Source organism: Carettochelys insculpta, chromosome 31 (genome assembly GCF_033958435.1).
Source record: "Carettochelys insculpta isolate YL-2023 chromosome 31, ASM3395843v1, whole genome shotgun sequence".
Taxonomy (NCBI): domain Eukaryota; kingdom Metazoa; phylum Chordata; order Testudines; family Carettochelyidae; genus Carettochelys; species Carettochelys insculpta.
Genome location: NC_134167.1, coordinates 6,611,046 through 6,622,803, shown reverse-complemented (window position 1 = coordinate 6,622,803; position 11,758 = coordinate 6,611,046). Strand labels below are relative to the sequence as shown.

At 41.9% G+C, this 11,758-nt stretch overlaps 1 long non-coding RNA gene across 2 annotated transcripts in view; it reads left to right on the top strand.

Annotated features, from left to right (window-relative positions):
• The first annotated feature begins 450 nt into the window (after window positions 1–450).
• The window catches only part of LOC142004150 (uncharacterized), a 233,621-nt gene continuing 222,313 nt past the window's right edge, over window positions 451–11,758 (top strand). For both annotated transcript variants that reach the window (XR_012642929.1, XR_012642928.1), the window contains exon 1: window positions 451–931. This is a non-coding gene — a long non-coding RNA (uncharacterized LOC142004150). The remainder of the gene's footprint in view (window positions 932–11,758) is intronic.

Sequence of the window (11,758 nt, the reverse complement as noted above, 5' to 3'; positions counted from 1 at the left end):
GAAATAACCTGCCCACAGGGAAAGTTTCTTTTTAACCTCTATTAGTTAGAGGTCAGTGTATATCCTGAAGCATGACATTGAGAGATTTTTCAGTGTTGGGTTTTCAACAAAGCATGTGTGAGAGAGAAATGTTTGCTTTCTTGCAGGAAACATGAGGGTTTTTTTCATTTTATTTTATTTTTACTTTTAAACCTATCTATTTATCTTGGTATGTCAATTTCAACTGAAAAAACTTAAGGTGTTTTCATTGAAATTTTCTGATAGGAATTTCTGAGCTGCATGCTTGGTTTCAGATCTGGGTGTGTTACACACATAGCTCCTAAAGGGTTAACGTGAGCCTGAGAGGCCAAATAGGGGACCTGACTGCACCTGGATGGGAGTCAGGCTTAATTGATCATGAAAGTCAGCTGGGCAGGAACAAGCTGGTTCTTATGCTGGCGGGGGGGAGAAGGTCTGTAGCCAGTCTCTGGAGGGAAACTGAGTTGATTAGTAGTTGGGGGAAAGTAAGTCCTGAGGATTTGCCCCTGCTTGGGGCAGGAGATTGAGAAGAATGAAGTTATCTGCAGGAAGAAGAGGACTCTCTACAAATAAGGCCAAAGTATAAGCAAGAAGACAGAAAGCTGGTGTGGGAAAGAGTCCAGGAAAACAGCCTAAGGGGTTTGTGACTGAGTGGAGGTGGATTTCTGGAGTAGAAGCTGGAACCTGGTGAGCTAGTTTTCCTTACCAGCTAGTAACAAAATGGGACAGACTGTGGTGGTAGAATAGAAGACTACCTGCCATGGTACAGAGACCGTCTGGGATTTTGTGCCCCTGGAAGGGCCAAGTCCTGGAGGGAGAGAGAGAGAGACCACAGCAAGAAAATCCAATAGAAGGGACACTAGATGGAGTGAGAGCTGATTCCCAGAGCCAGCCATGAAGAGGTTCCTGTCTGGTGAGTAGAATCCCCTTTTCAAGGGGCTTGCTTTCAGGGACTGTATGTCATCAGTACTAGCAAAGACAGGGGCATATAAATTATGGAGGAAACAGAGGCCCTTTCCATTTCAGGGATGTGAAGAAACAAAAGACTTTGTTACTAGTTGTTGACAAGACAAGCAAGGAGGCTATGGAGTGCATCATGCTCTCCATTAGGAAATAGAACTACTTGTGATTTGTTTTCCTTTCCTTACCCTGACTTCATCTCCTCTTTCTTCCCTTTACCCCTCAGAAATTTGACAGAGTCTGTTTCACCTACTCCAAATTCATCTGCCTCTCCTAGCCATCAGATGTCTGTTCTGTGCTTTCCTCAGGAAGTAACTTCCTGCTCAGTGACAGATTAAAAGCGTATCTCCTTGTCTGGTCTTCCTTCCACTGTGAATTGTAGCCTATTGCGTTCTAAATGACAGTCACATGTTTGAGTGAAGTCAAGAGTCATTTTAAATTATCTGCCACTTTGGGTGACAGTAGTAGACAAATTGTAATTGAATCTGTTAAAATAAGAAGTGGGGGAAACTTTTAATAGCTGAAGTTATGAGCTCAGACCAAAACCCAATTAAACTGTAAAATCTGCCTGGTATTCCACAGCTTTATTCACAGGCGACTTGAGAGGCTCCAACTTGATTTGTCATGGAAGGTGTAATATTTTATAGAGCCCAAAGTCCTCACAAGTACAGCCCCAGTCCCAAAGCATGTGTGGGGGTGTGGATGAGCACACGGGCACCAGGGAGAAAAGGATTCCATTTTAAATGGTAGCTGCTATCGCCTTCAAAACAACAGCAGAAATAAGCAGATGTAATTTGTTACACTTGCACTGCTGACAAGATTACCATGGAATGCTGTGGGCAAAGACAACAGCAAAGCGCGTACTACTTCTGCCAACCGTTCTGTGTCTTAAGGGAATGTGTTGATTCACTGAGTTGACTGAGTGAAGCCATTTTGCAGAATGTCTGAATTTTACCTGGGATCCAGACTCTTAATAACAATGTTGGGGGTTGCATTCTTGGTATCACACACATAATGTAACCTCATCCCTGCGCTTTCTTACGCAGGGGAATGGTTTTGTGTCTTCACCCACAGCAATGCCTGAGTACTTGTTTGCTCCTTATGTTCAACATCATGTAGTACACAGATGCGGGGGGGAAGTTGTGAGCAGAAGTGGCATTCTGGGTATGTCTGACAAATGTTCTCTTTTATTTTTTTTATCCATGTGTGGAATAAATTTTATTCTGAGGCATGTGTGAATGCACACCAAGTAGAAATGTATGCTGTTAGCTGTGGGTACTCTCCTTATAGGCTGGGTGGCCCCTGAATCTCTCCTGGGCACCCACCCCAGTGCTCATTATACAGGGAACACTGGCTGACAGGAAAATGAGAGAGGCTGGAGCTCCTGAAGGATTCTATAATTCAAACACAGTTTTAACCCTTCAGAAACTGTCACTTACACTTGAAGGGACAGAGCTGTTTTCTTCATTTTACAGAAGTGCAAATACAGCATCCAGATACAGTGGCACTGATAGCTGCCAGGGGGCAGGGTGGGGGGCTCTGGGCTCCCAGAAGGGGTGGGGCTTAGGGTAGTCAGACCTGTCTTTCCCCCCCCACCCCCCAGAGCCACATGCAGAGCAGTGGCACAGCACTCCATGGCATTTCAAAGGGTCCTGGAGCTCCAGCTGCTGCTATTTTGGCAGTTGGAGTACCAGGTCCCTTTGAAATGCTGGGCCCGAAGGCAACTGCCTCGTTTGCCCCTCCTCCCATTTGTGAGCCTGCTTGGATACCAAAGTGGTGAGCCCAATATATGCATGGAACAAGTAGGCTGTGTACATGTTCAGTTAGGGGATGCTGGGCCAGAAGAGGGATTATAATGTGAATTTTTTTCCCTCTCTGTCCTTTGGTTCCCTTCTGTGGGAACACCTCTGCTTCCCAGTGTGTCCTGCTGCCTCTTGCTGACAGAACATGCATGCAACATATTCCACTGCCCTGGCTGGTCTATGTAAGCAGCTTGGAATCTAGTACTGCTACTAATAAGAATTATTATTTCAGCTTAGATCTGTGCTTTTGGTGCTGGAGTTTAAAGCCTGCTAATGATCCAGGCCAGTGCACTGAGTACATAGAGTGGGAATAAGCAGCAAGAGCAGATACATTGCTAAGAAACAAGTTACTTATTACGGGAGCATCCCTCTCAATACACAGTAGTGGTTTTCTTTAAGTACAAGTTGACCCTCTGTTGCCCAGCACTCTTTAGATTTGACCGATGCTGGATGACAAAGTTGCCACATGATGGGAGGTTAATATTTTCTAGCACATCACCAACACTTCCACTGCTTACTGGGTTCTTAGAAGACATTTTAGGAGTAAATTACAGCTAAACAACAGCACAGAACACTGAGAACCAGGACTGGTGTCTGTAAACTAACTTTATAGGACCACTGGGAAACTTGGCCATGCCCAAGGTAAGTGGTCATCCAGATAACTAAAATCATGCTGGAGTATGGAGTTTGATGGGCAAGAGTGCCAAATTAGAGAGGTGGAACCTGTACATATATACACATACAGATCATATTTATAATCGGCACAGTGCCTATAAAATGTTCACTATATTCCCTGGTTGCTCTCTGAGAGAGGACCTATATTTATATTGTGGTTTTAGCAGTCTGTTTCATGGTTCCCAACTTCCTGTTTACTCCTCTATTTAAAAATAAAGGGTGTGTGTGTGTAACTGAATGTTGTCTACATGTCAGGATCTATTTTGTCTGTGTGCACACATTCCTATGTTTCTGGCTTCCAATTACTGACATGTCCAAGGGTTGAGCTATGGATTCTCGGTCAAGAGAATTCTCCATGTGTCTAGCATGCTGTTACATAATGTGTACACTAACTATGGTAGAGTAAGAATGCATTGACATTGTTAAGTTAATAACCTGAGATTGCCACTTAACACAACTTTTGAAGTTCACCTGGTTAAATTAATTGCATTATTGAAGAATACAGAGTATATTGGTTCCAGATGTTGTATAGCACCATCTTAAGAGTTAAATGATGAAGCAGAATCCTGCATCTTTTGAAGATGGGGATTTATTTTTTCCATTTCTTTGTAGTTTCCTATTGCTATTCTTGTTCCTATTATTTTTTAAGGGAGACTGTAAAGAAGGGTGAAGTTAGCATGAGCTGGTGCACTCATTTCCTAGCCCAGGAAACTAAATGGGCAGTCCTCAATTAGTTGTCATTTCTTCTTCCCAAAGACACTGTTAAGAGAACTTATTAAGAGTTCAAAAGGGCGGGGGGTGGGGGGAGAAACTGGAACCAGTTACTTCCATATGCAGATCTCTGTGTGGACCTCCAGCTCACAGACAGCTGTTTCTGTGCTACCTGTTCTCCCCTAGTCTCTAGTAGCAGGAGTCAGTGAAGTCTGATCATTAATCCTTTAGGGTCTGAGCAGTACCTTGCAACCTGCCTATTTTATTTTAAATAGACATTTGACTGATACTTAGGAAACTGTGTGTGAAGTTCCTAAGCATCACACACTTCCCATGTGACATAGGGCAAATCACTTAAAAAATCTGTCTGGCTCAATTTCCCCATTATGACTTAATCTTTTATTTATCCTTATGTGACACCTGTGAGTCACAGAACTGTTATGGTCTCCTTGTTACAGGTGAAGTCTGGAGGCAGAGTCTGGTCTTCATGAGCCCCAGGTCAGCAGCCTAACCCTTTGACCATCCAGTCTTTTTCTTACCTCAAAGATAAATGTAGTTGTTGGCTACTGCTTGTAATGTGCTTTGTTATACTGAGAGCTATGGAAGCACACACATATGAAATGACTATGACATGGCAGCCACCCAGCAAGTGTGTGCAAACCTATGATAATATGGCATGCCCAGCATAAGCAAAAGAACAACTATTAATCCATGCATTCAGTCCCTAATGAAGTGTGTGATATGCCAAGCATACATAGATCACTGCAGGCCTGTCTCAGCCTACCAAGATTTAGCCAGTGCAATTAGCAATGTTAACACAGCTTAGGTCTCATTTTTCTTGTATGTCTGCTCTAAATTTTCCCCCTCAGTACCTGATGCTCTGGCTCAGAGTGCCAGCTCTCCCACAGCCTCAAGATGTGGAGAGACTCAGATTTATCTTTCTGGCGCAATCTTTCCCCTGAAATGAGACGTGCTAAATAATGGAGGACTGTGCAATTTATTTATATTCTCTCTGTGAAATCAGAACTTCACTATAATCAAGACTTTCAAGCGTCAATTTGCTTCTCATTGTAAAAGCTCAGGGCCACGCAGCTCCTCTAGAAATGAGATCTTATGCATGAGTAATCAGGAGGCTGAAAGTGCTGCTGTTTGTTTCTCTTTCACTTGAAAAGAAATGTTCTGGTCCAGGGTGAAAAGTTACAACCTGTGGTTTAGAAAGAGGAAAGGACAGGGAGGGGAGTGGAAGCTGAGTTTGTATTCTGCTCAGTTTCTGTACTTCAGAAATGACAAGTACTGTGCAATATGTAGCTTAACCCCCTTCTCAGAACAGAGGGCTTCTATTGATGAATTAGTACACAGCAATCAATCTCTTGAATATACATAGATTTTTCTTTTCCTCTTTAACACACAGTTCAGCAGGAGTATTCCTACTAAAGCCAGAGTATTATGAGTTCTACATATCATGAGCATCCCTTGGCTAATTGCTGCAGGCTCTGCCTCATGTTTATTGAACCATTGCTTATAAATGCTGGAATATGACAAACTGTTTCCTAGCAAATAAAATGCTTCCCCATTTTGAGATGTGCAAAACTTGCCCGGTGAAAGTTATTTTCCACGTGTCCCTTAGCTTGATGTGTAGCAGACATAGGAGGAGGAAGGTGTGGTCTGTGGCTAGGGCATTCAGAAGATGAGGGATCAGATTCCGGTTCTGCTACTGATTCCCATTTGTGACCTTGGACAAATCGCTTAAACTGCAGCAGGGAGAAATTCTGTTTTCTTTTCCTTAGCCTTTGTGTTTTTCCTTTTAGGCCCCTGTGAGTCCACAATGGTGGATCTGAATTAAAACAAAAATTAGGAAAGCAGCAATCTTCAGGCTTTGGCACTGTAGAGGAAAAGGTATTTGTGGCAAGGTGTCTGTCTGTCTAGAATGCTATCATGTCTAGAAACTTGATGTTCTCTAAATACTAGTATATGTAACTTGATTTAACCAATCTTTTTTTAAAAAAAAAAAAAAAAATCTGAAATGGTAGGAAAAAATGGTGCTATAAATATAATGGAGAGGGTTGTGTGTTTCCCTTTGCCAATGCAAAGATTTTTGTTTTGGGTAGCTTGGCTACTGATAAGAAAACACCTGTGATATTTTGGAAGCTTTGTGCCTCCTCCCACCCCAACTCCTCCTCCAGTCTTGAGTTTTTTTGCTACTCAAACATCTTCAGAGGCAAAAGCAGATAGAATAATCGCCATCCTGCTGTCTGTAGCTACTCTGGGTAAGCGCACCAGTGTTCAGGGCTTCCCCAATGGCTTTGAAGCCATCTGACCTATCATGAGTAGATAAGCCCAAAAACTGGGGCCAGTGTGGATTCCTGACAGTTGCATTAAAAATGTATTCTACTTGGCAAGACATTTAGGAAGGTAACTTTCTCCCCTCTTAACAAAGGAGGAGATGAATGTAAGTGGGTGTTGTGTAGAGTCCTACTAATGTACAGATTTTTATTAGCACTGGCTCTTATAAAGGTTGAGTATCATGTTTGGAAATTGAACCATGTCAGGTTAGCTTGAAGTTTATAGCTCCTGCTTTACTGTTACAGACCAATCATAAATATAACACCAAATGTTTTTAGTTACCTTATTGGGGCTGCCAGTATACTCACTGTGGTGTGGTGTACAATAAAAGACTGTGAACTGATAATTAAATCAGGGAGATCAGTTCTAATGGTGACAAACATGACTCTAGTACATCTCAAATTCAGTCCCCTCTGAAGCTTCTTCGTTGGTATTTACATAATTTCCTGTAGAACTGCAGGGATTTCTCAGGGAAAAGAAACTCGCTCAGGTATTAAGTGCAGAATACTTTTAACTGAAGAACAACAGAACAGGCAAAGAGGCAAAGCCTCACTCAGGTTGCTTTCAATCAATGCAATGATGTATTATTTAAACATCATCTCTGGTGTAGTCGATGCACACACGGACAAGGTCTTGGCCCTGAGAAGCTTAAAGGCTCTGTATTTCCAACCCCCCCTCCCCCCATGGAGTAGGTTGGCTTCTGCAAACACTTTCACCTGTACTTCTAGACAAAAATGCAACCACTTGACTGCACAATTCCTTGATCTGCAAGGGAGCAACAAAAGTAAAAACTGAATCATGTACCTGAGCTGTTTGCATCTCATCATTTCCAATTATTCCAGCAATGCTGTTCACTGATGTGCTTTGATAATGTAGCAAGGCAGCAGGCAATGATTCAGCCACACCTCCCAGCTGCCGGAACATCTAACTGGCTTCTGCTCAACATTCCAGAACCAAATTTTGACAAGAGGCCACCAAAGCGTTCAATCTGCCTGATTTAATTTAAAGATGTGGGTTAGGGTTTGAGTTTGAAAATTAACATATCTAATCTGTGGTGACCGCCTTTAATTTTTACAATGATGCATTACTTAAAGCCAGTGATGCTGTTTCCTCTTTTTTGAGGACACTGTTTCAGTCAGCCTATATTAACAATTAATGGTCAGATTTCTAGGGAGGGGTTTAGTTAATTTTAATAAAAGGCCTCAAAGGAAGGGTAAGATTGAACTGAAAGGAATCAATCATTCATAAGCAGTTTTTGGTTCTTGTTGAAATATTTATGAATGATAAAGCTATCTTGACAAGGCAAAGTTCAGCAGAGGCCACTTGTGACAACATGACAAGGTTTCATAACAGACTGTGTATAATTAAAGCAAGTATGTAGAATGAAGGCAGGAGATATGTCCATTTCATTACATAAATCTTCGAGGAGTAATAATCCAACATGACTGTATACCAAGAAGTTTCTCTCCATTTAAATCCAATAAAGGTAACCCCAAAAAGTAAGTGGGAGTGTGTGTGTGTGTACACACCCCCCCCTTTCCATTTAGACTTGCCTGTAGTATTTTTAATCATGGATGAGCAAGGAGGTTTAAACATTGCAAGTGTCTTTAACTCAACTAAGGTTTAACATGAGAGAGCTGTTTTTTAACGTTCCATGGGGATGGTATCAAACTATTGAGGTTTTTTTTTTTTTTTTTTTTTTTTAAAATCACCTCTGAGATAATGCAGTGATCTCTATTCTAGAATATAATTGTTACCCAAGATTACATGACAAATCTGTGGCAGAGCTGAAATTAGAACAGATTTCTTCAGTCTTAGGCATTGTGCCATTAATTCCAAGACTCTGATGAACTTCTTATCTATGCAAAGAATACATGATGATACGGGTCACTACTACATCCTGTATTCAATTCAGCCACTTAAGCCCTGAAGTCCAATTATTTTTCTTTTGTAGAAAGAATAAAAATCTAGCTAATGGCTAGAAAACATCCCTGTCCCTTCAAAACTGGTGGCATCATTTGATTCTGTAACATTCTATAACGGACACTTCCACAGGCTAATTATACATTGCATGAAATATTTGCCTTAAATGCTGAGAAATTCATGTTAGAAAAGTAAAAAGTCAACTATACTAGCTGCCTCATGAGCAAAGCCATTCTAGCCCTGTAGCATGATTGCTGTTCCAACAGCTTTGAACTTCTCGCTTCATTCCTGACACTTTGTACAGGACTCTTCCCCATTCCTTTACCAGTCAGTTCAGTTTAATCTCAGCATTTGACTCAATGTAGCCATCTTTCAGCCTTAGAATCTAACCACCTGGTACCAGTGGCAGGCTTCAAAGTATCTGTAATTGGTGTGTCACACTGGGCAGCACTGAAGTCAAGGAGAGAGAATAAAAGGACAGAAGGAGGTCTAAATATTTATAGCTGCCTTAAAGTTTACCTGCTGACAAATGCTCAGACTGTGTGCATCTAACTTTATGCACATTAGCCTTAATTCTATGCCCTCTGATTTCACACTCGATCACATTTTTAAGAGCCTGGGAAACTACTTGAAATAAGACACGTGCACCCACACTTGTCTGTTCATACAAATGAGCATCCTGTTCTTGGTGGCCTTTCTTTTCCCTGGAGCAGGCTTTCAAGTCTGCTACTGCTGCCTAATATTTGCATAACTTGAGGGTTTCCACCATTATTTCTCTTAAAGGTGGTGGTGGTGGGGTGGGGGGGGGGGGAGCTTCTTGTTTCAGGATGGAGCAGAAGGCTAAGGGAATTTTGGAAGTATGAGGCAACTGAAAGGGGTGTTGATATTGAGAATCTGGCCAGCTCTCATTTTGTACTCCCACACATTGGTCCCATTTTGCATGGAGTTGCCTTTCTACTTACATCTGTGACCATGCTGCAGATGCTTCCTGTTGTTCCATTGAGCTCTGCTTTACCAGATCTGCTCCCCACTACTCCATCACACAAGGTTCTCTTCCTTCGATCCCTCCCTGCTCTCAGAAACCCCACCTCAGACCTGGTTCACAGTGCTGCTTCTTCTCTTCTTGCCTTTTCTTCCCCTTCTGAGTGCTCCTCAACCTAGTGGACTGTGTCTTAACAGGTATTGTGGGAAACACAGCTTTTGTTCCAGTTTTAAATTGTAACCCCATTGATTAGTAGAATTTTCTGGGCAGCTAAGAAACCTGTCTAAAACAGCCTGGCTGCTGCTCTGGTGCTTTTTTCAGTGTTTTGGAGACAGAAATTAAAGTTTCTCTGCTTAAAATTGCATATTCTTATTTCAGAGCGCCTTTCTCAGTAAGAAACTGTGTGTATGTCTACATGGGGTTAAAAACACCACAGGTAGAGTCAGCTGACTTGGTCTTGGGCTGTGGGGCTGAAAAATTTCCTTGTAGATGTTCAAGCTCAGACTAAGGTCTGAGACTCTGCAAGGGGAGCAGGTCCTACAGCTTGGAGCCCAAACCTGACTATTTAGACAGTGTTTTCATGCTCAGCAGTCTGGGCCCTGGAAACCCAAATCAGCTTTTCTGGGTATGGATATGCCCAGTGAGGCCTAGCTAGATTCTGATTTTAAACTTTTTACCGGGGGGTGGGAATAAATGAACTTGCTGTCATGGCCAGAACATACCCATTCTCAGACTGGCCTGTTCATTTTGTGTGGCTTCACCCATCACTTTGCAAAATACTCATGAAAGAAGACTTAACACCCCACACAGTTGATAGTGCATGTACTGTATGGCCTGAAAAGAGGAAATAATTTGAAATCTTTTTTTTTGGTGGTTGAGGAAACTATTCAACCTGTACTAAGTTTTAAGGTACAATTTTTAAAAGCTAAGGGAGCCTAAGGGTTGGTTTTAATTTAACTGACCTAGCCCTGGTGACCTAACTTTTCTCCTCCCCACACTTAAGAACAGCCATACGGGGTCAGACCAAAGGTCAGTCTAGTCTAGTATCCTGTCTGCCAGCTATGGCCAATGCCAGGTGCCCTAGGGAGAGTGAACTGAACAGGTAATGATCTCTTTCCTGCCATCCATCTCCAGTATCTGACAAACAGAGCTCAGGGACACCACTTCTTATCCATCCTGGCTAATAGCTGTTAATGAACCTAACCTTTGTGAATTTGCTCTTTTTTTTTTTTTTTTTAAACCCCTGTTACAGTCATAGCCTTCAGACTGCTCTGGCCAGGAGTTTTGCATTTTGACTGTGTGCTGTGTGAAGAAGAATTTCCTTTTATTTGTTTTAAACCTGCTGCCAATTGATTTCATTTGGTATCCTCTAGTTCTATATTATGGGAACAATTAAACAATTTTTCTTTGTTCACTTTCTCTATCCACTCATCATTTTACGTACCTCTAAGCTGAAAAGTCCTAGTCTCTCTTTAATCTCTCTTCATATACAACCTGTTCCAGACCCCTATTTGTTGGTTGTCCTTTTTCTGAACCTTTTCTAATGCCAATATATCTCTTCTGAGATGAGGTGACCACAAATGTATACAGTATTCAAGGTGTGGGTGTATCATGGTTTTATATAAGGGCAATAAAATATTCTCCAACTTATCCCCTTTTAATGATTCCTAACATTTTGTTTTATTTTTTGACTGCTGCTGTAGGAAAACCACACCTATGATCAAGCTAGATTGTAGATGCAGTCTTGTCTGTGGAAGAATGCTACAGTAAATGAAGATGACACCCTTTCCCCAAACAGGGTTATTACACTATGGGGGGGGGACCCTCTTAGAGGTATGGCTACCTCTAAATTACAGTTATGACCAATGTTCCCACCCATGTGCAAAATAAATTTTATGTGCACCACCAATAGAAACACAAAACCAAGATGTGGGCACTCAGCAATCAGCAGGGTCTCATTTGAATCTCTCCTGAGTGGCTGCCCAAGAGTACAGTTTACAGGGGTCACCTGTATGGACAGAGAGCTGTGCTGGTGTACTCTCCATAATGTAGTTGCAGCTCACTTTGTTATAGTGGTCTTTGATGCTTGTGCAAAAGTGCATGTAAAATGCTAGCAAATCAGAATGGTCCTAGTTTACAGCCACTGTTGGGATTACCATATTGACCTCTCAAAAAAAAAAAAAAAAAAGAGGGCACCTGTGAAAGGGAGTATATCTGTATCAGTATCTAACAAGTTACATTGTATTAAAGTACTATACATGTGGTGGTCCCTCAACCAGGGGGTACGCATACACCCTGGAAGACCCCAGTGTACTGCCGAGGGTACTTCGTCATCTAGATACTT